The 24,202-nt window shown below is 47.1% G+C and overlaps 1 protein-coding gene across 6 annotated transcripts in view; it reads left to right on the forward strand.

Moving 5' to 3' along the window:
• The window catches only part of ZBTB7C (zinc finger and BTB domain containing 7C), a 159,574-nt gene that overhangs the window by 104,984 nt on the left and 30,388 nt on the right, over positions 1 to 24,202 (forward strand). Inside the window, exon 1 of one of the 6 annotated variants that reach the window (XM_071580904.1) lies at positions 3,142 to 3,160. The exons of 3 other annotated variants lie outside the window; for them this stretch is intronic. The gene's annotated coding sequence lies outside the window, so the exon portion shown is untranslated. Of the gene's footprint in view, positions 1 to 3,141; positions 3,161 to 3,881; positions 4,076 to 8,142; positions 8,346 to 24,202 lie in introns of those variants that run through there. 2 more of the 6 variants (XM_071580899.1, XM_071580902.1) reach the window with 2 other exon arrangements.

Genomic DNA, 24,202 nt, shown 5'->3' on the forward strand with positions numbered 1-24,202 from the left:
CCAATGTCATCTTTGCTCCATTCAGCCCTGTTCCTTGATAGAAATCAAACTGTGCTGTCATTCCTCTAGGAAGTCTCTGAGTAGCATAATTGACCATATTTCCACTGATGACACCAGAGCCCCACTGAATGCTGCTATCCAGAGCAAAACATGAGAGATCCCTTGGGATCAACCATTAAGGTTTCAAATATGAAATCACTGAGATTGTTTTGGTAGAGCACTTTAGAATATTATGGCAGTAGCAGCTCTGCATGTAGGCACAACCTGGACCAGTGAATCTGCCCAGTCTGTGGCATGAAGTAACTGGTAATTCAGCCTCTTGCTGGAAGAGTCTGCAGAGTGTGGGGCTGCTAGTAGGGAAATCTCACCCATTCACCATTTCCCAGTATCCACAATTACCTTCTAAAAATGGAAAACCAGCAGCTCATCCCTGAACCATGAGAAGAGAGACCTTAAACAGGGTGGGTCATGTCCCCTCCTACTTCCTCCTGCCCTGCTCGTACCCCAGTGGTGAAGGTGTTTGTCCAGGTTGTGGGCTCACATCTCTTCTTCCCCTTACTCTATCACCTTTAAAATAAGGCCAACATTTGGAAGCACTTAAGCAAGGCTTAACTTTATTGCCAGGAGAGCCCTGCTGAAGTTAATGGGGATATGCACCGTCACAAACGGAAACACGTGAGGGTGTGTGGGATCCACACCTTGGAGGAAACCTCTCCAGGCTCTTCCAAGTTTCCCATTTGCAAGCAGTTTCTGTGAGATTTAGGGGGGAAATATTTTGCTGGGTTTTCTTTCTTACCAAAATTAACCTGTAAAAAACTAGAGGGTTTTTTTTGAGGGTTTTTGGTTGTGTTTTTTTTTAGCCACCGTGTTTTGGCAATGAAAAAGGGATGTTTGAGGAAGAAAATTATTTTCCTTTGAAAAATGTGACTAATACAGCAAATTTTGATGCAAAAAATATCTTCCTCTGGCTCTACAGATTGCTGTATTCACTGAAGTTGATTATTGGGCTCACCAGCCTGAAAGTGTGTGATACAAAAAGAAAATATTGTAAAAACTCACAAAGCAAACAAAAATCCCAAAACTGTGTCAAAATTTATTTTGTCCATGAAAATCTTTACATCTTAATGATCATTTATTTTTCTGATTAGACAGCATCCTTCAAGTTCTCTTTTTTTCTGGCAAGCTTTCAATTCAATACACTTGTAATTAGAGGTTTCCTTCACCTGGGATAGGCAGTTATTACAGCATTTTCTATTATATTTTTACTGGGTGTTTCCTGTTGTCCTTGTGAACCAAGGTGGGTCTGGCACAACCCTTCCTTCTCTTCTTTCTCCTGCTGTTCTTATTTCACACGCTGTTAGAAGTAGCTTAGTCCCTCCTCCTTTATAATGGAGGAGACCTGTTCAACCCTCCATTAATGGTGATTACAAAAAAGGGAGCTAATTTGGAAAATGGAAAAAGATGGCAATGAAAAAGGGCTAAGAGAAAAAAAATGGAAAATGGGAATAATTTCCAGGGTTCAGGGGGACCTATTGACCTGCAATAATCTTGGACTCAAAGTTATCACTGAGATGTTTCAATTGTCATGGTCCACACCCAGGTATTCTGTATGAAAATACTGGGTTTGGCTTGCAAGAATTTGAGGTTGGAATAATTAAGGTTAGAAAAGATCTCCAAGGTCATCCAGTCCTACTGAGCACTGCCAAGGGTTCCAATAACCCATGTCCCCAAGTGCCTCATCCACATGGCTTTTAAATCCCTCCAGAGATGGGGATGCCACCTCTGCTCTAGTTTAGCCTGTGCGAATTTCCTTGAAGGAATTTTTCCTAATACCCAACCTAAAGCGTTCCTGGTGCAACTTGAGCCCATTTCCTCTAATCCTTGTTCGATAGAGCAGAGCCTGACCCGCCCCAGTTCCCCTCTCCTGTCAGGCAGCTGCAGAGAGCAAGAAAATCCCCCCGATCCTCTTTTTCTCCAGGCTGAGCCTCCCCAGCTCTCTCAGCAGCTCCTGCTGCTCCAGCCCCTTCCCCAGATCCATGTCTTCTCTAGACAAGTTTCAGCCCCTCCGTGGTGCTGAGGACATTTCTATAGACACTGATCATGAACCATCTTGCGAAGCAGCACCATGAACAACATGCTTTGCTAGCATGGGATGGACTTAATTTTTCTCTTCAGCATGTTGTCTTTGGTAGATTCATGGAGGCAAATCATTTTAATGGGAAGATTATTAAAAAAGTGAGTTTTGCGGGATGTGAAGGTTTGCTTGGCTTTGTGCTTGAGGAGTTTGGACAGGGTGCATGTGAGTGGTTGCATGGGAGCTCTCATCCCACGGGGAATGCCGGCTATGGGAGTACCAGGAAAAGCAGTGGGTGGCAACTGATGTTCCTTTCCATGCCGACTTGGCAGTCACTGGATGCTGCCCAAGTTTTGCTTTACCCTTATCTGGGGCCAGACATATTGTTCACACCGACTTCACTTACTTGATTTAACCAGACACTCCTTAGAAACCCAGTAGTCAGAGAAGCTGCAGATAGTGTTTTGGGTGTGGGGATGGAAGCACCATTTTTTTTTCCTACAGATGAAGAAAGTGTGTAATAAAAGTTTCAAAAGTAACCGTGTGCTGAACACGGAGCTCTTCCAAGCCCTGTCTGGGAGTGCCAGGTTGCCCCAGGCTATCTTACACTTGATTTTTGCCTCGTGCTTCAGAAAGATTTCCCTTGTATAAACAATTTTGGTTGTGATTTGGGGTTTTTTAACGTGCTGCTTTAATGGAAAACCACCAGAAAGGCATGCAACATGGAACTCTGTGTCCAGCTGCTCTCGTCAGATTTATTGTATTAACAAAAAAAATGTATTTCCTCATTGTCATAATACCTGTGACAGAAAGGAACTTGCATTTTATTAAATGCAGTGTTTTACTTAATGGGGCTGGTTAATTTGGGGCAGAAGCTCAAGAACAAGCTGTTCCCTAGGGCACCCAAGAAAGAGAAGAGGAGAAACCTGCTGTTTATCATCCAACACAATGGCCAGCCCCTTTGGGGTTGTGTGTATCCCGGCAAGCCAGGCTCAGCCAGCTGAGGCTGCTCATGGTGTTGGAAACAGCACACTCTGCTGAGACAGGCTCCCGTGGGGTGAATCCTCTTCTGGGGACATCCTTGAGGTCAGGCACCACAGGAGGTGTGTGTGGGATGGGATTCTTGGCCACATGGGTGCAATGGAGGTGGCCAGGAATTGGCTTCCAAATCTGGGTGCCAGGGGTGGAGCTTTGAAGCCACACACTGGGCACTTGGGAAGGTTTTTCAGTCACTCCTTGGATTGGGCACCCAGTTTGGGGTCTTGTCACCAGGACAGCACTGAGGACTTGAGTAAGCACCCCCACACACACACCTTTGAAGATACTTTGCCTTGATCTCCTTGCTCACTTGGGTTGTCCATGTGCAAATCTGTTTTTTTAGTTAAATTATACCCAGTTCATTTTAAAAGAGGTGGTTTTCATTTCACTCCCCATGTTTACCTTGTCTGAGGGGGGGGCACGTTTTGCAGGGGAAGGGGAGCAGATCGTAGGAAAGTCACCCCCAGAATCACCTCTGTGGGGGCAAACCACGGGTCACCATTTAGACCAGGAAGGGTTTGTCCCACTGCGTGGAGAACACAAAGAATGAGATACATCTGCTTTAAAAAAATCAGTTTAAAAAAAGAAAAAAAGCAAAAATTCACAACACACACGCGCACACACACACACACCCGCTCCCCCGCCAAGTTTTTCTTTTCTGAAGAACTTCGTGTGCTGGTTTAAAAAAGGAAACATGAAAAGATCCGGTAAAAATCGGTCCGTGTCCCGCGCGTTGTTTAATAGTACAGGTGGACGAGGAGGGCTCAGTGCCAAATACTTTTGGTTTAGAGGGAGTGGTGGGAGTGAATTCTCCCAACCGCTCCTAGAAAGGCTTAACTTTCCGCACACAAATCAATGACAATCTCTGCTCGGCTGAGACACCCGGGCAGCGACGCTGCCGGATTCCCCCGTGCAGCCGCGGCAGGCGAGGGCAGGACGAGGGTCGGCACCTGGAGCGGGAAGGTGGGTCGGATGCTCTATTTTCACCCTCTGAAATATGTGATTTTTAATTTCTCCCACCCACCCCTTTCAGGGATTTTGCAGGGCATCGAGGGGAGGGGAAGACACTTGGATTTATTGCTCGGAAGCTAATAGTGTTCGTGTTGGGAATTTTCAGCGCGTTGTGACGGTCCTCTGTACTAATGTATCGCCATTTACATGCATTTTTAATTGCTGCTTGAACTCAAACCTGTGTTTCTCCTCCTGATTTCTTTGCTTGGTATCTTGAATCATTACCAAGCCTGGAGATTTTGGCTGTGTATCAACACCTGTGTGATACAACCTCTCAGTTTGCAGGGCTTTTCTTTTCATTAAGTCCAGTTTAATTTATGTTTATTTGTTCTAGATAGGAAATACTGGTGCGAAAACACGTCTACCAAAATGTTCTGATGGGAAGGAAGAAGGAATCAGATGGGGCAGTTGGTTAATATTTAGGACAGAATAGAATAGGATAGAAGAGAAATATATACTAATGGAAGTATATATTCCTAGAAGAAAATATATAATAGATAGAAATATATGTCAAAAATATTAGAAAATAATGTCTATTGTATTCTGCTTTATATTTTTAGTATTTATTAATATTCTTTTTTTAAATAGTTTCTGTTTCAGTTGTTCTTTGCAGAAAACTTGCAGGGGAAAACCCTCTCCTCTTAAACAGTTAAAATGTCTCAGCACATTTAATGCTAGCAGAGAAATTGTGCTTAAAGACTTGCTGGGAAGCATGGTTGAGAGGAGATTGCTGCTCCGTGCAGGGTTAAGCCCAGCTCAAGCAAACCTGCTCCGCTCTGCCCGTGCCACAAGCCGGGATTGCGTGTGGAAGCCGGAGGTCCTTTATCTGGAGAGCCCATGCCTGGAGTTTGAGTTTTAAATTTCATTCTATATTGGGAACTTTTTGGTTCTTCACTAGCAAATGGGATGCAGCAGGACAGTGTGTTATACCTAGTTAAGCTCTAATATTTTTAACAGCTCCTTCTTGAGATTAAATGCTGTTCCAGCGGCACGAATCCCCTCGCCGGCTCCCCTGACCCCATGTAGGTAATTCCCGGAGCTGCACTGCTGATAAAAACAACAGCCGTGGTTTTGTTTAAGGTTGGGCTGAATGAAAACAGGAGGGGAGGAATGTGCTCAGCAGAGAAGGAACTGGTGCTTGGCCATCCCGGCGTTGCGTTTTCTGGAGCGCGTTGGGTGGACAGAAATACTTGGCGGATTTATATGGAGACTTGCAGCTTGTTCTGCCCTCAAAAAGGAGACTTAGCAGCCACCTTCCACTTCATTCAGGTACAATGTCTGGGGCAGTGAGGCAGAGTGGGACTTTCCCCTCTTTTCTGCTTGGTGGAAGTGGAATTGGATAGAGGTTTCTCCTCCTGGGAGGACTTGGAAGTTGCTGGGTCTATCCGAGACCTGTTTGCAGGGAGTGATGCCCTGGACACGGCCCACCCTTGTTGCTTCATCATCTCCAGCACCCTACACCACAGAACAAACCTTTTGCGGGTTTCTCAGTACATATCCTGGTGTACCCACACCAAGACAGCCCAGCAAATAACTCCTGGACAGGTAGAGGAGATGCTCTGTCGCCTCTTCCTGGTCTTCCAATGCCTCCCATCGCTCCTACCACTGCAACAAGGGCTTTTCAAACCCCTGCTCCGAAACAGACACCATTTAACACCCACTTTTCGCCTGTGCTTGACACTGTTTACTTCAGGTGCCAGGCAATGAGGAGTCAGATCCTGCGTGTTTGAGCACTGAGCAAGCATTAGCTGGAGAAACTTGGGATTTTCCAGCGAGCCCGGGGCTGTCCAGCACCTAAATTCTGTAGTCTCCTTTGAAATTCCTCCTCTAATTAATAAATAAGAAGAGAGTTTCACTGACATAATTTCAGAGCTATTGCTCTTAATTAAATAACAAGTTATTAAAATAGTTTCAAAACTGAAGTCTTCCCTGCCCAGTTCATAGTCCTGGTCTTATTCCCATAAAGTTTCTCTGGTGGAATGGCATTATAAATTTGGAAGTAATTAGAAAAGGTGAAGGATCTCAGACCGCAGAGAAACGTGATATTATTGTGTGTGGATGATCCTGAAAAAGCAGACAGTGACGGGAGGGCTCATCCCTGCCCCTGCCCATGCCCTTGCTTTCCTGGCAGGATGGAGACGGGAATGTAGAATCATGCTGAGTCTCCTCTGCGTGGTCCTATTCCCATTAGCAAATGTATTATTTATATATAAAAATATATTTTATATAAGCAGATATCTATACATATATATATACACCCATATAATGTATCTAGTAGTGTGCAAATGTAATATATATCATAAAAATTTACATACAGTATAGAAATAAGCATGATGCATATATCAAATACACCATTATTTTGGTGTACAATGTTGGAGAAGAGGCAGCCAGCACCCAGTTGCACCCCGCTGCAGGTCAGGTCAGTGAGGCAGTTGCACGGTTTATTTTCCTTTGCCTGAGAGAGCTTAACCGATGAATAGAGGGAGGGGATCCGAGCCTGGGATGCTTCTGCCAAGAATGATTTGGAGGCCTCTTTATATTAGTCAGAGCTTTTTATTCCTTACTGGAAGCCTGAGAGGAGCTGTGTGCCTGATGGCAATGTTGCTCACAGGTCTGCATAATTTTCAAGTATCGCTCATGTGAGCAGCTTGCCTTAATTACAGATTTATTTCTCGCTGCTGTTGAACTGCTTTCTTCCTTACTCCTCAAAAAGATGTCCTTGCACCTAAGGAATGGGTGTGTGGTGATCATGAGTGCTTTTTCTGTGGAGAGGGAAAGGATGCCACATCTCAGCTGTTGTTTTTGCAAGGGGCTTGATGTTCTTGGCAGCTGCAGAAGAAGAGGAGGAGGAGGAGGAGGAGGAGGAGGAGGGAATGTCTATCCCATGAAGGATCTGCACCGACTCCATGTGGGTTCGGGCAGATGTTGGGACCATCAAATGACTTCCACCTCCTGGGGAGAGGCAGCAGCCCAGCACTGCCATCCCCCACCCTGCCCTGCCCAGCAGGGAACCAGTTTGGGAAGTGCCTCCATGTTGCCTAGGGATGATCCAGCCTAGGAGGAGGAAGGAGACCACTTTGGACTGAGATCCTGGCACTGCTGGGAGGAGGCAGGGTGGAGGGATGGAGACCAGCCAGCTTCCTAACTATGCAAACAACCCACACCCATGTTCAGTGTTTATCCCTGCTGAGCCCGTCACCATGGTATCTGGGCACCTTTTGCCAAGGTGAGTTGAAGCTGATGGAGCAGATCCTCTGCCAAACCCCAGGCTCTCTAGGCATGTGCCTGGGAGGTCTCCTAGATCAGCTGGATCTTCCAGAGCTACTGCAGTTGGGATAGTCACAATCATTTTGCTGCTGCCTTTGGATTCCCTGCCACTGCCTGCCCAGTCTCTGACTGGCTCCTGTCTGCCATGAGTTTCTCCAAGCAGGTGCATCCTCACCTCTGCTATGGGGTTTCCTTAAGCTATGTCACACCATAGTGCCAGGTGAGCAGTCAGAGAGGTGGATCCACAGACCCATGTGCTGGGACTGCCTCCTTGACAAAAATTTGTGCCCTTTCTTCACTGTGTGGCTGTGACTCTGGGATGCTGGGGAGCCATCCAGAGGCTGGGGATGTCTCCTGCAACAGATGAGGTCTGAGGACATCACTGGGTGATCAGCTGCTGGTGTGTCATGTCCATGTTCTCTGTCAGTGTTGTCCTGTGGCTTGGGGCAAGTGGTTCCAAAGTGGAGATGAGAAGGTTTGACAGGCTCTGGGAGGAAACTGAAGGAGAAGAGGGGAGAGGAGAGGAGAGGAGAGGAGAGGAGAGGAGAGGAGAGGAGAGGAGAGGAGAGGAGAGGAGAGGAGAGGAGAGGAGAGGAGAGGAGAGGAGAGGAGAGGAGAGGAGAGGAGAGGAGAGGAGGGGAGGGGAGGGGAGGGGAGGGGAGGGGAGGGGAGGGGAGGGGAGGGGAGGGGAGGGGAGGGGAGGGGAGGGGAAGGGAGGGGAGGGGAGGGGAGGGGAGGGGAGGGGAGGGGAGGGGAGGGGAAAAAGGAGAGAGCAAGGAGAGGAAAGAGAAGAGAGAGAGGAGACAGAGGAAAAAGAAGAGAGAGAAAACAAAAGGGGAAGAGATGAGATGAGTCAAGAATTAGAGAAATAGAAGAGAAGAGAACAGAACAAGACTGAAAAAATATCAAAACATCACAGATGAAAACCAAGCAAGAGCATATTTTTTTCTGCAAGGTATTTAGCTATAAAAAAAGCTTTTATTATCAATGTTGAGGAATTCAAAAATAGGAAATTTCCCTTTCTGAACTACTGGTGAGTCATTGCCCCAGCCACTTGCTGGGGGTGTGTGAGAGGAGATGAGCCACAGGACTCATCCTTGTCTCCTGCCTCCAGTGTCCCTTCCAGATCTTCTCCCCATCCTTGTAGGGATGCAGATTTCTGGTGCAGCTGCCTTCCCTGCACAGAGATAATCAGTCAGGAAATGAAACTGGAGGCAGCCTTAGGTGTATGTAGTTCCTTCTTGTTTTCCTGGAACGGTGCACAGGGATTGCTTATAGGCTGTGCTGAGTTGACTGAATGCTGGCTGAGAGAGGGCTCTGGAAGTCTTCCTCAGTTGAGATTCGTACTTCCATGCCACAGCTACACACTGGAAATACTAGAAGGGCATGGAGTGTATAAGAGATGGGTCATATTTGCATTCCATTGTCATGGAATGGTTGGGGTTGGAAGGAACCATAAAGCTCATGTAGTTCCACCCTGCTGTCATGGGCAGGGACAACTTCCACTATGCCAGGTTGCTCCAAGCCCCGTCCAACCTGGCCTTGGACACTTCCAGGGATGGGGCATCATCAGTTCTGGCTCTCACTGCCTTCTGTCTTGACGGAGGAGTTGCTTCATGTTGAATTTGTGGGTGAGGCAACCTTTTCCATGGACAGGAGGCAGGTCCCAGCCTTGCCAAGGCGCTAGGTGTTTTTGGGAGCTGCAAGGGAACATGAGAACCTCTGAGTGTTGCAGGGTAGTGATTTACATCCAGGCCCAGGCTTTGTTGACTGCTAGCACCTTCTGCCTTCTTAGTCTTGTCTGAAGAGAAATTAAGGAGTTTAGTTTCTCCGAGACTGAATTTACCTGAAAGTAAAATGAATCAGTAGTTGCTTTCCATGAGTCTTTGTCTGGCTTTGAGAGGAGCTGGAGATGCTCTGGTTATAGGGTGGTAAAATGAATGCCAAGTGTTGTATGGAAAGAGAATGACAGATTTTATGCAGATTTTGTGGCTGCAACAGAGGAGTCAGGTTGCAATATTCCAGCCTTTCCACTGTGCACATGCACTTTCCAAACAGTTTTGTTGCAATTAATTACAGTGCAATTAAAGCAGAACGACAGTGCTAACTAAGGGCAAAATCTTGTGAAACAAATGGTGTTTGGGCTGATTTTGTAATTGCTCCAAGTTCCCCAGATACAAATTACAGTGTCAGGGCTCCTGATTTATGGCAGAGCAATATATGCACAGACAATTCAGGGCAAGACCTGCCTGCGTGGGTTGCAGGCACAGAGGTCTGTGTCCCATTGGTTCTCCTTGGGTGACCCATCAAGTATGGGTTCTCCTTGAACTGTCCCATTGCCAGCTGTCCCTCTCTCCCTCATCCCCCAAGGCTTCCTATGAGATTTCCTCGGCAGGGAGCTCTCAGTGAAGTTCTGGATCTAAGTCCCTTCCAGGCAGTTGGCTACAGCCACCAATAGGGAAATGGTGGGCAAAGGGATCTCATTCATCCATGGTGGTCCAGCCTATGGCTGATGATGCTGGAGCATGTCCAGAGAAAGGAATGGAGCTGGGGAAGGAGCTGGAGCAGCAGGAGCAGCTGAGGGAGCTAGGGGGACATAGCCTGGAGAAAAAGAGGCTCAAGGGGGACCTTCTCGCTGTCTGCAACTCCCTTACAGGAGCAGAGGACCAAGTGGGGTTGGGCTCTACTCCCGGGGAAAAAGGGACAAGATTACAGGAAACAACCTTGAGTTGTGCAAGGTGAGGTTGAGGTTGGCTGTCAGGGAAAATTTCTTCCCTGAAAGGATTGTCCAGCCCTGGCACAGCTGCCCAGGGCAGTGGTGGAGTCCCCATCTCTGGAGGTATTTAAAAGTTGTGTGGATGTGGCACTTGGGGACATGGGTTAGTGGTGGCCTTGGCAGTGCTGAGGGAATAGCTGAACTCAATGATCTTAGAGGGCTTTTTCAACCTTAATGATTCTAATTCTATGCAGCAGTTTAGCCCTTGGATCCCAATCTTTACATGCTTGCAGGAAGTCCCCATGAGTCTGCACACACAAGGCTTGGCATTGCTACATCACAGACAGACTCTGCTGCTCGATCCTTCTCGGTCTGTCTGCTCGGGCCAGAGTAAACCACACCAGGTCATGGTGACTCAGCTGGGGAGTGTGACCTGCAAAAGAAATACAAAGAGATTGTGCCCTTATCTGTTCCTCTGAGGGGTCACCAGCCATTTTGTTTCATAGATTGCATCTGCTCCGTTTTTCCAGCCATACTGAGAATATTGCACTTTGTTTTCATGAGGGATATCCCTTTCCATATTAGAGAACTGGAGTGGGTGTTTTCTCCCTTGTCATTAAAAGGAGTGAAGCTGTGACATTTTAGCAAAGAAATCCTGTCTTGTGAGTGTTTGGAGGTTATTTGAGTTAATGCATTTCAAGAAATGCAAACAAAACCCCTCAGATTATTCAGATATCACTGTCTGGTGTTTAAAAATAAGTATGGCATGCTTCTGAAAATGGCACAAAATCAAGCGAAAAATGGGATGAGTTTAAGTCATCATTTCTTACAATTAAACCCTTCTGTGTTTATTTTTTACCACTGGACACTGGGGTTTGGGCTGCGAGTTGTTTTTTCCTGGTGTCCCAGTGCTTCCATGAGCCTACTTGGACACACCAAGGGCTCCTCACAGATCACAAAATAGAATCATAGAACCATAGAGTGGTTTGGGTTGGAAGGCTCCGTAAAGATCACCTAGTTCCAGCCTCCCCTGCCACAGACAGGGACAACTTCCCACAGACTAGGTTGCTCCAAGCCCCATCCAACCTGGCCTTGGACACTTCCAGGGACAGGGCAGCCACAGCTTCTCTGGGCAACCTGTGCCAGGGCCTCCCCACCCTCATAGCCAGGAATTCCTTCCCAATATCCCATCTATCAGTGCCTTCTGGCAGTGAGAAGCCATTCCCCCTTGTCCTGTCTGTTCAGACCTTTGTCCAAAATCCCTCTCCAGCTCTCTTGGAGCCTCTTTAGGCACTGGCAGGGGCTCTGAGGTCTGCCTGGAGCCTTCTCTTCTCCAGCCTGAACATCCCCAGCTCTCACAGCCTGTCTCCATAGGAGAATATGCAGCTATGGAGTGTTAATGTGTTCCCTAGCCACATCAAAATCCCGTGGTGCTGATGAACATCCTTTGCTGTGGCTTTCAGGTGGCTTCTCTGTGTATCTGGGGAAAGGTTCACACCACCATCCTGGCTGTGACTTGGGGTTGAGCATCTTCCTGCAGCAGCTTTTGGTATTGGGTACCAGTGCTCCCCGCAGTGCATCCCACCATCAGCCAGGCTCCTGCTGTGAATACTAAATCCTGAGACAGAGAGGAGCCCGAACGCTGATTAATTTGAGCCTGCGCTTCTCTTATCCTGGTTTCAAAGTAATTGTCTCTCTTGTCCACAATTTTCTCTCCTTACATTTCACTGCATATTTATTAGGTTTTTGTGAGGCTATCTGCAGCCACATTAAACCAATTTACTTCTTGAAATGTCTGACCTTTGATCTGCCAGCCACTGGCTTTCGGAGCCAGAAAAAGAGCCTTTAATAACGTGTCACATGAAAGGCTGGCTGCAGAGCCTGTCACTTGCACACCCCAACTCCAGTTAATAAACTATCAGATGAATCAATTATTGCCTCATAATTGTTACCTGTATTTTTGTGCTAAACAAGAAGAGTATTTTCCCCCACTTTTCCCAGTCACTTTGTCACCTCCCACTAGAGAAAACTCAAAAGGCAAATACATGTAAACAGCTATGAATAATATTTCTCAAACATCTTCAATCTTTATAGTCAGTTCTGATCCTGGCAGATATGGGAGGGTTTTTTTTTGCAGAGGCATTAGACTATCTGTGTGCATCTAATTTTAGGAACCCCTGCAGCATCCCTGTGTGCTCATCTGTGTGCTGTGTCTCCTGGGCCCCTCCAGCTGCCCTCTGCAGCTGACACAGCAGAGCAGAGGGGGTTTAGTGGGTAGCAAAGTGCTTTTCTAGGGATATTTCGGCTGATTTCCAGGCAACAGCAGTGAGACAGGGGTGTGCTTGGATTGTCCATCACAGCAGGGTTGGAAGCAGCTACCCCAAGGACTGCACCCCTCACCATCACCTCCCAGCACCTTGTGCACCTTCTGCATCAGGGCTGGATGCTTCTGTATCACTGCTGGAGCCCAGGCATCCTGCTCCAGGGGTGATGTCTTGCCTCCTGACCCATTGAAAGGACAGACTGGGAAGAGGACCCCTTCCAGTGGGCTGCTGGCACTACTAGCTCAACCAGTTCTCCATGTCATGAGTCAGGGCAGCTCACATCACAGCTGTGGCTGCATCTGGTCACACCATGTACCTTTTATTTCACATTCATATCATGTATTTGAAGGACAAATATGTTATCTGTTACTGCTGTGTAGCTGTAGAGCTCTTGGGGGGTTGCTGAGGAAAGCAGAGACAGGTATGTACAAGCAGCGTTGAAACAAGGATTTGGGGAATGGAGCTGGTGGGATGCAGTGTGGCTCCCTTGGGATCTCTACAGCCTCTGGGCACAAGGCCCAGGTTGCCAAGGCCAGCTCCAGGGTGGATCTGTACCCTCTGGACAGCGCTCTGCCCAGCTCCTTGCTGCCCTGCACCCCAAGAAGTCATCTGTAGCATTTTACAATGGATCTAAGACCCTTTTTTTAGTCAGGCTGCTGGCTCTCTGCGTCTGGTTTGGACTACTTTTGGGGATGATGAAGAACATTGTTTAAGTCCTCATGAAAGCCAGAGCAGCATCCATGAGGCCTCAGGGGCATAAGACTGCAGAAGGCTTAGGAAGCAGAGCTTTACTCAGGCTTTTGGGGAGAGGTATCCCTAGCAATGCCAGCCTCTCCCCTGGCAGGGACACATCCATCCCTGTTCTGCTGAAATCAGCAGCAAAGCTGGGTTTCACGGGGGTGAAATGGGCCAGTGAAGTTTAAGCACAGCAATTACAGTTTATGTCACCTGCAAGGTTTTCTGATGCATCACCCTGAAGCAACGTCTTGCCCAGGAGCCCCATTTCACTCCCAGTGACATCTCTCCAGAGCAAGAATAGGCAGCTGTCCAGAGGGTGCAGATCCATCCTGGAGGTGGCCTTGGTAACACACTTCAACATTTATGTATTATTTATTTTCCCTGACTCTTTTCATCTCTTACGTATTCACTTTACCAGAACCACTGGTGGAGAAAGGCTGAAAAATGCAGGAGGCAACCCAGGTCTCCTCTCCCTGCTTTAATCTTTGCAGGATGACTTCTCGCTTGCCATATGGGGAAGGGACATGCTCCTGACATCCCCAGTCTGCAAAACACAGCAGTGCTGATCAGAAGCAAAGTCTCGAGTTTCAAGGGAAGGGAAAACCATCTGCATCACTCTCTGGCACATCTGTGCTGATTTGGCTCTGCGAGGGCTTGGTTTCAAGCCTGTAGGATTCATCTTCAGAAAGGCTGGGATTAATTGCTGAAATGGGAAATGTTAAAAGCTGGGTGAAAAAGAGGTGGAGAGAAACAGGAAAGCATGGAAATACTCTGGGCTGATACTTCTTTCTTGTCAGTCTTGCGTGTATTAACACTGATTGTTAAGATTGTCACTGTAGGAGACCGTCTGCTGTGCTTTGCCTCCCATGGATGGGAACGTGAGCATCACTGTGGAATCACAAAATCACAGAATTGTTCAGGTTGGAGAAGACCTCCAAGACCATTGAGTCCAACTGGTCCCCCAGCACTGCCAAGCCCACCTCTAACCCATGTCTCCAGGTGCCACATCCACATGGCTTTTAAATCCCTCCAGGAATGGGGACTCCACCACTGCCCTGGGCAGCTGTGCCAGGGCTGGACAATCCTTCCAGGGAAACAATTTTCCCTAAAATCCAAACTAAACCTCACCTTCTGAAACTCAAGGCAGCTCCCTCTCATCCTGTCCCTTGTTCCCTGGAGCAGAGCCTGAGCCTCCAGCTCTCCCCTCCTGTCAGGGAATTGCAGAGCAAGAGGGTCTCCCCTGAGCCTCCTTTTCTCCAGACTGAACCCCCCCAGCTCCCTCAGCCACTCCTGGTACTCCAGACCCTTCACGAGTCTGAGCTTGAGAAGTTTCAAACCAAATCCCAAATTTGAAACAAGATTCAAATGGTCCTGGAAACCTTCCTAAAACTTCATGAAAACAAGAAATGTACCAGACCAGATCCTATTCTCTGTGTTGTTGACTACATTTCAGATAGAGGCACTTAATCTACTTTTGATCTACTTTCCAGCTTTAATACTGACTCACACCTTGTTACCTGCTTTCCAAAGCAGATAAAAAGTCATGATGGGGGGCACATTTTATCCAGAATGGTTTCTGAGCTTCAGAAAGGAGGCTAACTTGGAATAAAACAGAGATGGGGAGAGGGACCTGTATTAGTCCTGGCCATAGAAAGCCATGTTGACATGGAAGTCCTGCCCTGAAAGCCCCTGCAGAGACTTCCACCTTGTCCTTGAGTTTCTCAGAAGTGAGCATTTTGCTTTCCCACATTCCCTGGCATTATGGGTTGATTCTCCTTAAAATGGTGCTGTCTTTTTTACCTTTATCTCTAACATGTGACTTCCTGTGGCATCAAGGCAGGAACATCCCAACTGAGATGCTCCACATTATTTTCCGGCCCTAAATCTATGGATGCTCAGATTCTGACCCCCGGCATACCCCATCCAGGTTGGTGAAGGGAAAGCCTTTTTGACCTTCAGTTTTCCTCCCTGGGAGATGAAATTAATACTCCCTGCCATAGCTTGAAGGGATGCTGCTGGGATTAATTAGTTAATAGACCAAATCTCACTCTCCTGCCTCTGTGAAGGCAGTTGTCTTGTGGCTGAGTCTGACATTCACCTTTTCAATGACCACAGGGGACTTTGGCTGGGATTTTGCCACAACTTGGGTGGGAGCATCCTGTGAATCCGTCTCTTGGGTGGCAAAGACTGAGGCTGTTGCAGAGATGCCGCAGATGCCTCCCTGTATCCCAGCACCGCATAATTCCAGGCTCGCAGTGCTGCCTCTGCAAAGGTAGATTTGGTTTCTATTAATAAGGGGATAATAGCACGGGAAACCTGGCTGCAGGATGGCCCGTACCCAATTACTGCGGTCGCTGGGCTACAGCAGCCGCTTCCCTGCAATTATCCCACCGCACGCCAGCACAGCACAGCCCTCTGCATTTTATTCTTAGTAACAAAGCCCCAGGCAAGGTCAGGGGGCTCCCTGCAGCCAAAAGGCCCTGACTTGGGGATGCAGGAGCTGGGATAGGAATAGCGGAGCCACCTCAGTGTCACCCACAGGTGATGAGATTGGTGGGGGCAACATAAAAGGGATGGCCCCTCTCCCCTGGCACATGAGGCTGGCAGCAAAGCAGTGCCCTAGTTTGTCCTTGTCTCGAGCCAAGTGGTGCAGGGGGAGTCCTGGTGACTCCTGTGGAACTCACTGGCCACTGTGGGATCCATAGCAATCAGTCTCATTTTCAGGGAAGGAACAAAATCCCCGATCCGGTCAAAGTTTAGTGATGCCCTTGGCAGTGCTGGGTTAACAGTCAGACTTGATTTTAGAGGGCCTTCCCACCCTAAACAATTCTGTGAGTCCATGATTTAAGACTGGATGTGGTGTTTGGTCTTGCTCCCAGTTTAAAATGAGTTGAATAGAAGCTCTGCTGGTTTGCACCCAGTGGGAATTGGCCCATTCACCTTAGCAAGCCCACATGGGAATCACTGAGGTGAGGATGATCTGGGGATTGAGATTTGGGTAATCCAGGGGGAGTTTCTTTTCCAGAACATTCCCTATGCATCTTTAGGAAGCCACTTGGCTTCTTTATCCCTCAGGTGGGTATCCATAAACATGGATAATAGCCTGTCAAGAGGGATGCAGTGAGAAGGAATACATTCTAGCCAGGGAGATGCTTGAAGCCAAGCTACCCAAATCACTCTAAAAACACTGAAGACCCTTCCCAAACTTGCGCTGATTATGGGAAAGCAATGAATGGAAAATAATTGTTAAGGATAAAAGGTAATACTTAAAGGGCAGGAGTAAAACCTTTCCATGAGAAAAGTCCAGCTCAAGTCTGTGTGGTTTCATATTAAGTTTTCAGTTTCCTAGAGGCAGCAGACAGTGCTTCACTCAATTCTCTCCCCACTGTCATTAAAACTCGAGTGTGTTGTCTGGATATAGTATTTTGCCCTACCTTAAGAGCTCTAATCTTTTTAGGACCATTTCTTGCTGCTATCTGCAGACACTCGAAAGCCTTCTCAACCGCGGCGTGAAATACAATCCCTGTCTTGGGGAGCTTTCCCTCCCCTTTGTCTTCTGCACAGACAGAGGGAAAATTACCACTTAACAAATCTGCCAGGTCTGAAATTTTCTCCCCCCCTCCATCACCCCTTTTGCAGCTATCATTTGTCGGGGTTGCTTTCTCCCAGTGCCATCTGCCTGTTGCGGGGAGATGGCGAGGAGCCTTTTATTGTTCGCTGAACAATTCCCTGCAATTTGCCGCTTGCTATTTCTTTTGGGCTCCTTTAATCCTTTTTTCACTTGCTGGTGCTTATTTTTAGCTTGCTTGCCGATGGTGTTTGTCCCTCTAAACTGTTTATATTTTGAAAAGCCTCACTTTGTTGTTGCTGATGGTACTTTTTTGAGTGTGCCTTGTCACCTGCAAAACCCTCCCTGCCCTGTCCTTTCCCCAGTGCCTTGCCAGGCTGGTAGATGCAACAAGCTATCTTTCCCAACTTCTCTAACTATCCCCATTTTTCCCTTTGGAGTTTAGTCAGATCTGAGAATGCTCCGAGCTATCATCAGTAAACAATAATATTCATATGTTTATTTCCTTGGTTGTGCATGCACTGGTCGGCCTATACTTCCCTCCTGTTACCCAGTCCTGCAGCTGGAGAATTAAAATCCATCCCCTCTCCTGCCCATGATCAGGATTCACAAATTCAAGGAGAACTTTGTTATCTCCTTTGTTACCACAAACATCTCCTGATCTGCCCCAGCTGACTGCCCTGAGGGGAGGTAGACATGTCCAGAGTGACTCTCTTTCCTGAGCTATCCAAACTGTCTCCACTGTGCCAGCCAGGAATATATATTTTATTTACTCCTGATGGGATATCCCATCTCTTCCCTCATTAATACTGCAACAAGCATTCCTCCCTGGGATCATCACCTGTCCCTCAGGAGGGCTTTGAGCTTCCCTTTTTTCAGGCAGGTATATGGTAACTCTATTAGCTCCATCCTTCATGGTAGCTTCAGCTCTGTCTTTTTCCTCACTCCACCCAGAAGGTATAGTTTTATCATAACCATCATCTCTCCTTTTCCTTTTTTTTTTTTCAATCAACAAGTGAATTTATCTTGGAAAACCAACTTGAATTTCCTGACTTCAGAAATTACCAGGAATAGATCTGGAGACACTTCCATTTTGGTGCTTTTTTTTTTAGTTTTTCCTCTAAAATGTCTTTGTGGCTGGAGTTGCAATCCCAGAGCTGCATCGTTAATTGCTGTTTTCATGAGCATCACAGCAACAGCACTGTGGTTTAGGGGAAAAAAAAGGTGGGATCTCTGTTAATAACCAACACATCTCACTGCTGATAATCTCAAACCAAGAAAACTGCATTACTTCTGCTGTCTCCTAATAACAAACTGATTTTCTCTGTTGTCTTTCAACATGTGATGAATTCTTTCTCCCATTTCCCTTTAGTAAGTGCTATTTTGTTTCCATTATTACTCAACAGTAAAATCTTTTCCCGGCGACTTTACCAGAAGTAGATTTACAGCTTTGAAAATAAGCTTGGGCGTGATGAGATCTTGTTTTATTATTTATAAAGTGCCTCGCATGACTTTGTCGTTATCAAATTGTAATTATACATTTAAATATTTCCATCATCTCTGTTTGTTTGTTGGCTTGTTGTTGTGGGTTTGTGTTTCTGTAAAGAGGGAAGTGATGAAAACTCCAAAATTCATGCTTAATATAACTCAAAATATGACTGCCTTTGAATTTTCTCCGGCTTCTTCCATACAAAGGGCAGAAAATACTCACCATGCTCAGGGATCTGGATCTGCCCATGGTGATATTCATGTTAAGACACATCTTGAGGGGGGTTTTCTCATGCACATGGAAAATGTCAACGTTTCCTGGTTTGAGATATGGTATTTACTGATTCTTAGGCGGCGCTGGATGTTAATTGTCGTCGGAGGTTCTGGGTGTGGGCGAATCATTGTATAATGCCCACACCCTTCGGGTGGCTTAGGGTGCGGCGTTGTCTTTGCCTCACCGTGCAGTTCTAAGATGTATTATTACCCAAAAGCAACACACCCTTCCGTGCTTCATTGTTTTTATTAGGGATTGCTCTGAACCAGCGCTCCAAGCACCTGGAAAAGCTGCTGCTGGATGTGGGGCTCGTAACTCAGGCTTGCCAGGGCCTCCCGCTGGGATTCCCTGCAGAGGAGCTCTTGCTGCTGATGCTTTGTAGAATCATAGAATCATAGAATAGATTGGGTTGGAAAAGACCTCCGAGATCATCAAGTCCAACCCTTGGGCCAACTCCAGTCCCTTTACCAGATCATGGCACTCAGTGCCACGGCCAAGCTCAGCTGAAAAACCTCCAGGGATGGGGAATCCACCCCCTCTCTGGGCAGCCCATTCCAATGCCTGAGCACTCTCTCTGCAAAGAAGTTTTTTCTGCTCTCCAACTTCAATTTCCCCTGGCAGAGCTTGAGCCCATCGTGCCCCCTTGTCCTATTGCTGAGTGCCTGGGAGAAGAGACCAACCCCCACCTGACTAGAACTTCCCTTCAGGGAGTTCTATACAGTGATGAAGTCACCTCTGAGCCTCCTCTTCTCCAGGCTAAACACCCCCAGCTCCCTCAGCCTCTCCCCACAGCACTTGTGCTCCAGTCCCTTCTCCAGCCTTGTTGCTCTTCTCTGGCCCCGCTCCAGCCCCTCAATCTCTTTCCTGAACTGAGGAGCCCAGAACTGAACACAATTTATGGTGGGAGTGGGCCATTTTGGGCTTCTCAGTAGGCACATTGGCATCCTGCATATCTGGAGGACCACCAGGGTCTTGGGTTGATCTTAGCTAGGCTGAGCTCCTAGTCAGAGCTGGCCTAGATGGAGCTTTCCATGATGAGTACCAGTAGGAGATGGAGACGTGGGAAAGACAAATACTTCTGTTGGGACTGGAAGGGGCAGGAGACAATTACCCCTTTGCAGAAGGCTTGTAGCCTGAGCCCTGTTTTAGGGACTTTGGCTGGAGATGCCCTATGCAAGGGCTTTTGAATGTGTGAGCTGCTCTGCCTCAGTTTTTCAGTCTCCTGTCAACTACCCAACTGCTTCTTCCACCTGGTGCAGGTTATATTGGACAAAATAACCAATTATTTCTCCAAATGGAGCCTTTTCTTGCAAACAGTGTTAGGAATAAGTTGTCCCATTGAAGACCCTGCTTCATCCATTCCATATGGCACTTGGTGTCCGCACATCTTCTCAACCCTGACGTGGCCACTGTGGGTGCCTCTTCCACCATCTCCACCTCGCCGGCCCTCAGGAGCATCCGCGGTCTCAGTGGTGACTTCCCCATCAATGATGACACCCTTTTGCTCACTTCTAGGATGCTGCCTTCTTTTCCAACCACCCAGTTTTACTCCTGTGAAGGGTTTTATTGCTTTTTCTTGGCTGTGTTTAAATGCAGCACTTTCAAGGCAAACTTGCAGAAAAGTCTCACCTTTCCCCGTGCCACATGATTGAATAGGGGGGCAAAGATGCAACCCCCTTATTAGAGTAATATAATTTTCCATCTCAAATAGGAACCAGGGATGTTTTACTGATTGGGCTCATTAGGTGGACTTTCCACTTAAAGTGTCTGTCTGGCAATTAAGTCTGGGAAAAGCATGACTGATGACCACACCTTCTGTGACTTAATGGGGAGTCTGAAGGCTGATCTTATTATCACACTGATACAGTCTGTGATAAAAAAGAATTTAAGATACTCTCCAGAGATTTATTTGCCCATTAGGAAACTGCCAGGAGAAGGTTAAGGGAACTCGTAAGGTCAAAGCTAAACAGAGAAAAGTACTAAACACTTGGGATCCGGGTGGACAGAAAGAGGAGGGCGTGTTTTCTGCTCTTGGCTATGCTACTGACCTGGTACATGGCCCTTTACCAACTCACTTTCTTCCTGTTTTTTTCTGGTGTGGCTGGTCATCACCTTTTTGGGTACCACAGTAGCCCCTCAGTTGCTTCATTGTGGCTTTGCCTCGGTGGTGCAGTTCCCTGCCACTAACTAATGCTGGAGGAGCACATGGAAAAATTGTGTGCAGGGGAAGGAAGCATGTACAGTCACAGCAAGAAAGTGATGGTGATATGGGCAGGGAGATGAAAAAGACCATGGCAGAGTTTCTGTTCTCCTCCAAGAGTATCCTCATGGGTCCTCAGTGATTCCCTCACCTATTCTTTCTGCTTTAAGACATGACCTCCTATAGTATTTTACTTAAGCCTAGTATTTAATGGACTGGAACTTATTGTAGAGTTCACTGCGTTGGCTTCAAACCTCCTGTTGGGTACCATTTTACTGCCATTAGCTTGCCACACCTTGTCAGTGATTTTAATTCTGCTGATGGGTTGAACATCCCAGGATAAAGGAGCTGCCTCTTGTGGCTTTGTACTTCACTTGAGCTTCCTTAAGTACAGTGGGGAGAGATAATTCACCTAACTGTGTTTTAGTCCACAGCTTTTGATGACAAAAATGCATCTGAGTCAGTTTTGTCAGATTAATGGAAGAATTGTGAAAAAAAGGAAGTGTTTAATTTCAGCATCTGCAAAGGAAAAGTCTTGACTTTCACAGGCAGCATGATTTGTTTAACTCAACATTTGCTGTGGTTTTGATTAAACAGACGCCTGGAATTTGGGAAAACATTTTGTTTCAGGCTGAACAAGTAATTTTTCTAACATTTTTCAGTTCCAGAAAGAAGAAGGCCTTCTTAGTCCCACCCTTCTTCTCCTGAAAAGCCTTCTCTGTTCACTCTGTATCCTTTGCAAGGGGGTTGCACTGACTCCAGCCCCGTCTGGTCTATTAGGAAAACGAAGAGTCACAGGCTTCTCTCACCACCACTCCACTTTATCTTCCCTTTGTGCCAAATAGAGTGTTGGAAGGTAAAAAAGCCTACCATATACTATTTAGATTTGTGTGGAAACTAAATAATTGAATATAAAGGCATTTGCTTTATGTCTTTAAGGAATCCTTTTGAAGTCGACTCTTTTGACCTTCAAGGCCCTGCATAATTTTTTCTTCCCTGTTTTCCTCCTTTTTCTTGTTCCTTGCACTCCTGTAATCTTCTCTCCTGCCTGCTTCCTTCACCTCCTCCCACCCTGTCCCGTAAGCCCAGTTATCTGCACCCTGTGTTTGAAGCACTCGGTGTCTGGTGCCGCCAGCATCCTCCTCTCCCCCCACAAGCCTTCCTCCCACTCCCCTCTGCGAGGACCTTCTCCTGCCCACCCTGTTTTCTTCAGATGGTGCTTTACCTGGGCGCTCTCGACCACCCTGAATTGCTTTTTTTACCTCCCTCCCATTGGGAAGTGTTAAATTAGGGGACCTGCCTTATTCTTCTGGCTGGCCAAGTGCAATACGTCCACCCACAGCTTTCAGCAGGGGATGGGCTCTCCTCCCTCTCTCAGAACAGAAGGAGGTCTCCACCCTCCTGTGCTAATAGTCTTAAAACTGTGTGAGCTTCCTGAGCTGAATCCACACTGTGTCCAGCCCTGTGGGCCTCTTGGTCTCCTCATAGGTGGTTGTTGGAGTTGCATGTTCCGACACTGTCCAAAATGCAGTGCAGTTCTGCATTCCATCACCAGGCTCTAAATGATTCTCTAAGCTCAGAGTTTGGAGTGATTCAACTATAGGAGTTCCAGCCAGTGAAAAAAGATCATTTAAGTAGTATATAAAAATTGCTACAGACTCTTAATTTTACCCATTCAGGGAATGGTTTTCTTCGTTTTGTTAAGAGTTGTAGCTTTGCTGAGGTGAATAGTAGGACACAGCTGACTTATCACAGAATGGTTTGGAAGGGACCTTTAAATCTCATGCAGTTCCACTCCCCTGCCATGGGCAGGGACACCTTCCACTAGCTCAGGTTGCTCCAAGAACTGTCCAACCTGGCCTTGGACGCTTCCAGGGATGGGGCAGTCACAGCTTCTCTGGGCAATCTGTTCCACGGCCTCACCACCCTCAGTGTAAAGAATTTCTTCCTTCTTTCTGGCTTCAATGGGACAAGCAGTCTTCTTTCTAAAGAGTAAACATAGCTCTGAATAAAGGATGTGTACAATGTACACACATATTTCATGGAGATATTTAGGCATGGGAGTGCTGGCATCACAGAGGAAGCAAAATTCTTACCCTGCATTTATCTGGGCAAGGTTTTCCTGCTTATTCACTGGGAGGGAGGAATATGGATTTGCTCCTGGAGGAAGTAAATATTCATAGTGATTTCATGAGGACTTGAGTTCCTCCTGCAGCAGAGTGTGAGCTGAGAAAGGGCAGCAGTGGTTAGTTTCATGAAGAACTGCTCTCCTTCCTCTCCAGGGTACAGAGTTCATTTTTCCACTGAAGCATCCCTGACAAACACCCAATGGGAGCTGGCATGGGCAGCCAAGTGATTGTGTTGTCACGGCAAAGCCTAGTGAAAGGAGAGCAAGATTTATATCGTGGCTGCTCAGAGAGTTGCAGAAAAATGGCCCAAAGCCAGGAGTCATGCAGGCATGGCTGATACTGTCTTCAGTCTTTTGCCAAGTGTGGGCTGGTTGGTGGCTTATGTGAAATGGGCTGCATAGTCCTGGTCCAAGTCTTGGTGGGCATGATTCCACATCACAGAAACCAGACATAGAGCTGACACTTTCACTGACAGTCTTAGCATAAAGATGAGTTGCTGAATTGGCCCTAAAGATGAAAAAAAAAAATAAAAATCCAAAGAATTTTGCAACATGAGGAGCATAACCCTCCTACCAGGGGAGCAGCCGACTCCAGAAAGCCCAGCACACACAGACACAACTGTAGTGATGGGGTTAATTTACTCAAAGGCAATGAGGATAGGGCTTTAGGTTGCTCTCTGGAGTTGTGGCCTCAGGTGAAGGTCCTCTGCATACCTGTGGTTGTATTATTTCATCTATTCTGTGCCTTGGCTCCCTATCTGCACAACCAGGACATGGAGTCAAGGAATGGTTTTGGTGGCAGACCTTTGAAAACTCCTGATTCAAATTCCCACTGAAGGGCTTATGTGTGCTTGAGTTCTGAGTATCTCCAAGGATACAGATCCCAGTGTCTCTCTGGCTTCACGGTTCAAGGCTTGATCAGCCTCTTAGTAAAAATGTTTTTCTTACATTTGATCTAAACTTGCTTTGCTGTAACTTCTGTCCAAGGCTTCTTGTGCTCTGAGAAGACTCTGACTCCTTCTCTATAGTTATGCATTAGGTAGTGAGATGGAAAAATGAGAATTCCCTTCGTGCCCCCCTCTCTGGACTCAACAAATTTCTCACCTTGTGTACTCCATCTCCCTCATCCATCTGTGTGCCTCCACAGTGACAATGTCTGCCTGGAGACCCCAATATAGGCATAGTGCTCCAGCTGTGGTCTCACCAGGGATGAATAGCGGGATCAGATCACTCGCCTTGACCTCTGGGCAGCACTTTTGTTAATTCTGCTGACTCTGTGTCTGGCCATCTTCACTGCAAGGCCATGCCATTGACTCCTGGGCACCTTCTTGGCCACCAGGACCACCAGGCCTTTGCCTATAAGGTGGCTCTAGGCA

The sequence above is a fragment of the Pithys albifrons genome, chromosome Z (genome assembly GCF_047495875.1).
Source record: "Pithys albifrons albifrons isolate INPA30051 chromosome Z, PitAlb_v1, whole genome shotgun sequence".
NCBI classification, from domain to species: Eukaryota; Metazoa; Chordata; class Aves; order Passeriformes; family Thamnophilidae; genus Pithys; species Pithys albifrons.